Genomic DNA, 5267 nt, shown 5'->3' with positions numbered 1-5267 from the left:
CCCTCCCTGGCCTTTGATTCTGGTGCAGTTGTAACTTAAAAAATTGGCAGAGCAACCGCTGTAAGATTTCATGTAGAGTTGAGAAAGGCTCAGGATTATTGCAGGAATGGTTCTTCCACTCTTTCTTGTTTTTTAACTTAAATATGCAGAACGTCAGAACGCTCTTCAGCAGAGACACAATCTTCACTCCTTTGTTCAAGGAGTGGAGAGAATAATTAACAGAGTCCTTACCTCTTCTCCTTGAATGATGCTCAGTTTGACCTTTCCAGCGCTACAGTGGTATTAAGATAAGAATCATGTACTGTACCCTGACCTCAGTTACACCACGGTACGTCTGAATTTGGAGTCAGTCCACTAAAGTAATTAGAATTGACTGGAACTAAGACCAGTGCGCACAGTATTTGATATTTCTGGCATTTATATTCCATATATTTATATTCAGTCAGTGGGATCCATTACATCACCCCACACCTGCCCTGCACGTGCCGGACACAATGTGTTTATTACACGTGGCACTAATCACACAGCAGGCGATTAAATTGGAGAGCGCTTTAAAAGTCAAATAGGCCTTTTACATCACATAATTTGGGATGGGGGCCAGATTGCTCTGGATGATTTAGGTGCCTAACTCAATCAATGAGCATGAGACACCGAAAATGCCTTTGGGAAAAAAAACCTGCAGTCCCTAATCTTTAAATTTCATCTTTAATTTTGGAGTGAAATTGGTGCTTAGAAAATATATCTCAGGGAGGGCAGGGAAAAAAGAGTCCAGTGAGCAAAACTGAAATCTCGCTGAGCCAGGGACTGTCATCAGCCAAAGAGGAGATGGGAAATTAGCACACTGCTCAGGCTGGCTCATTCACAGGAATACATTGACAAAATCCATTCAGGGAGATGACGCCATCCTGCCCCTAAAAACCTACGGTCCTTTAAAATGAGGGCCCTGGGTGACAGATACTTTTCCAGGCATTAAGTCCCTGGCCGGCCAACCAAAGTACAAGATCAAGAAAGTAAATTTGAAGGAGTTACTTTATTACAGATAGCACTGCCTTTTCCAGATAGCCACGCTTCAGTTAAACCCACTGAACCAAATGCCACGTTGCAATTCAGTCAGGAAAAGCAGCTTGGCCTAAGAAATGATACAGGGCAAGCAAAATTAATAATTTTGAGATGTATCATTGTAGGAAAAATGTGAGGAAATTGTTTATCTTCTTTTTATTGGGACTCTTGAGATCTCCTTTTGGGCTACTATTTAAGGCCCAATTTTGTTTGTGCTGTTTGGATCCAGTTTTCATAGCCTAGCATAAAAACAGGCCTCTGAAAAGAAAGCAGCATTATATTCTGCCCATACACAGTAGATCAAGTGGAGAAGAGCCACTTCATCTGTGGGTGTTACTCAACAATGGGAAGAATTTAAGTGATTTTCATGAAATGAGAATTTAGTCCACAAAGGGGCTTGGGGACATGGAGACTTGAAAGATTTGGAGGTGAAAGATTTGGAGGCAAAATAATAGAGCTTTGCTTCAAAGTCAGCTTGAGACTGCAGAAAACCACTCTAAAATTGCCCACTGGCTTCAGGTTACCCCTGTGTTGGGAAGGGGATACTTCAGCTGTTTTTCTGGGCCTACTGACAGATCTCAGCCTTCAGAGCTGCCTGTATTCAGCACTTGAGGTAAGTTGTGTCAAATAAGATGGGATTTACAGAGGAAGAAGTGCTGTTCAAGTGCTGTGATGGAGGTAATAAATAGTTTCCTCCTGGACGCACAAACACTTTTAGGATTTCTTACTCACTTGACCAGTTTGAGAAGAGAACATTGCTCATTTGGGCACATCCGTCTGCGAGTTTGTGCAAAACACACACATGTGTGCATGGGCAATCTGGGGCTAACATAAGATTACTGTCCATTTCCAAGCACAACCAGTTTGTCCTCTGCTACCTAGAAAATGTGAACAGCATGGAAATTAAGATCTACTCCTGAGCAATAACTTAGCTCTTTTATGTAACATGCAGTAATGAAGATTATTAAAGCTGCCTACACAATTTCCAAGTCCAATTCTTTTTCATTTTACCAGGAATTAAACTTTCAGATCCCATGTGGCTTTAAAATCTCAGTTTGTAGGTCAAAAGCATCACAGAGATTTGTGACAACTTCCTCCTTGCCACAGGCTTTGTCCACAAACAGACATAGGTCAATGGAGCCGGACTCAAACAAGGGATACAGGCCAGTGACCAACACTTTGCCCCTCCCAAGCCCTGTGATCACAGCACAATGGATGTGGGAACCACAGCAGAGGATCCAGCTGGCAGAACATGCACAGGCCAGTCTTAATGCATGAAAGCTTCATCCAGTTGTTCTTGTTTCCTTGTGTTACCATATTAGAGCAATTACCTCCTTCCCTCCCCTTCCCCCTCCTCCCCTTCCCTCCCCTCCTCATATTTATCTGTATCAACATTTGAAGACATCAAAACTAGTTAAGAATAGACTAAAATTTGAGCTAGAATCCAAGCCAACAGGTCAACGAAGACACTAATCAAGATGGCAGCATCGTGGCCTGTGCCCACGTGTCGACTGCAAAGAAGTCAGAGAAGGGATTGTGCCTTCAGTCTGCTGAGTACTGTGCTCCATCAGGCCTCTGCAAGTCACAGCAGTAAGTGTGGTCCCCAAACCCCAACAGTTTAGAAGAGAATGCTACTCCCAGGGTGTCTTTTTGGAAGCAGCAAAGTTGCAGCTTTAGACTGATGTTCTTTTTTTATTTTGTGATCATAGCTAATTAAAAAAAATTAATAGAAACATAGACAGATCCAAAAGTTTATTAGAAAAGAAACATTGTAGTTTAATTATTCCACTATGTTGTGTATGACACAAAGCCCACTGAAATCTGAATACTTGATGATCTCTGGAATTTGACTGAGAGCTCTTCAGCCTTAGGGAGAAACTTCACAATTACTAATCTACATATGCTGACAATATCAGGGTCCCCTTGAGGGTCTTTAATTGCTCTGTAAACTTCAAACTGGAGTGTTCTTCAATAGGACAAAACAAGATGCTGCATTCAAGCTAAAGAGTGGTAGTTGACATGTTTATTAAATACCCCCAGGCCCCAAAGGATGGCAGGGTGGAAGGTTCTCTGGGTAGAAGAAGTTATAAATGCAGCATCAGACTTAGTCAAGACAGAAAAATTATTCATGAGCACTCAGGTACAACTATGGCATGATGGATCCAGGAAAACTTTCTGATAAAGCATTTCTACAATTCAAAGCTGCATTTCTATTCTCTTGCTTTCACAGCCCTTTTTGCCACATATTCTTGAGCTTTGTGACTGTGCACACAAAATGTCTGCATGATGTGAATGGAAGTAGATGGTAGGTTTTATAAGGTGCTGACCTGAGCTTTTTCAAAAGCAAAATGTGTGATGTTTGCTTTACTGTTGTTTAATTGGAGGCAGTGAGTTTTGTCCATGTATCTGGCAGGGGAGGGGCTTTTGTCCTCCAAGATACCTTCAATACAGGACTCAAATATATGCCAGCAATTTTAGTAGGTCTGGCTCAAATTGCAGCTGCAGGAAAATGGATTGTTTCATAGGAGAAGTGATAGTTTCCTATTCTTTCCCTTTAATTTACAGTTTGACACAAGCCCACACTTCAATGATGAAGGTTATGTGTATGTTATGGCCAGCACAGGTTATTCTGGCTTATTCTCCTGTTGTTGCAATGACTTGATGGTGTTGACTTTGATGTTTACCTTGTACATCATCAACATAATCACCAAGCAAATTCTGATTGCTTCATTTCTCATCTTATTTTTACTTCAGGAATGTGTAGTTATCCTCCCACTGCTGTGAGGGTTCATTACCTTTGCTGAACTGGCCACAGCTCATGGAGAAGGAAATAACATTAACCCCTCCAGAAGCCTTCTAATACAGCAGCATTTGTCTTGGGAAGGGGTTTTACAAAGTGTTTTGTCATTTTTGGGGAGCAGAAGGAATAGACAGAGCTTGGATCACACCCCAATGGGATGTGCAGCACTCACCATCAGGAGAACACCTTGCCTTGCAATGAAGTTGATCAGGAAATAATTGGATGGAATAAATCTGGAAACTCTCAGTGCCAGCTTCATTCTGGGCTCTAACAACACAATCCAAACCTTTGAATTTGGGACAGGAAAGTGTTATCGGCGTAACACGTTAAACAACCTTAACTCCAGTGAGCAATGGCACCAGTATAACACTTGTTTATTAGCAAAATGCATCTGATCTCAAAGGCCTGCATGACAAGTTCATTGCATATCAATTTAATTAGCTGATTTACATTTAATTTACATTTCAATTAATGTCTTTAGCAACAAAACGGTGCCTTAATAGGGTAATTGCCTATTAGGCAATATGTAAAAGAATAAATAGTTGCATTCTGAGGAAGAATTCCTATTTTCAATTTTTTATTACCATAAATAACCGAAATAATTATTGCTCTTAAGGGGCCATGTCCCAGTTCCCTTCTGGGCCTAATTATAAAGACTTAGTACCTCATTAAGCAAAATGGTTTCGGAGTCACAGAAAAGCATTACTCTAATCGTGACTCATTAGTTTCAACAAAAGAGGGGAAAACTGCAAAAGTCGGCACATTTTGCCATATTATTCTTGTGGTTCATAAGCAGCGGCACATTTGAGAAGTGGCTGTTACAGCTGTGTAGGCGTTTCTGTCACAAAGCCCTGTTTTCAGAGGGTAGTTTTTTTTGTGTAGCTTTGGTCATTAAAAGAGAGTCACATCCGACTGGAAAAGCTGGCACGTGCGTGGAGCAAGAAACTTGAGCAAACTTTTGGGTTTCTGTTCCCTGAGAGCTCATCTTTTCCCCTGGTCGCCACATACAGGGTGGCTTGGTTTGAGGTTGTAATGTAGGATTCATCATCTACCATGCCAGAAGACTTGCTTTCGTCACCATAATATATCCCAGTGCGTCGAAAATGGACATGACTTTTAGGTTATGTTTGAATTCAATGGTGTTTTATCACCTTGTAACTAGAGAGCAAAAATTGACTTCATGCTTGGGTGTGACCAGGCTGTGACTTTAGGACCCTTAGAGTTGGATCCAAACTACTGTGGCAATGTGATGTAAAGCACTGACCTCATATATGCTCATTCTGCTGGTTTAAATTTGATCAAAAAAAACATGGAAGGTTTGTCATGCAGCTGGCAGCTTTCATGCTACATTAGGCATGGACTGACTCTCTGTGCTAGTCTAATGTTACACTGGATCCAGCATCCTCTG

This window comes from Chiroxiphia lanceolata, chromosome 9, assembly GCF_009829145.1.
Source record: "Chiroxiphia lanceolata isolate bChiLan1 chromosome 9, bChiLan1.pri, whole genome shotgun sequence".
NCBI lineage: Eukaryota > Metazoa > Chordata > Aves > Passeriformes > Pipridae > Chiroxiphia > Chiroxiphia lanceolata.
Note: the sequence above shows the minus strand (reverse complement) of the source record.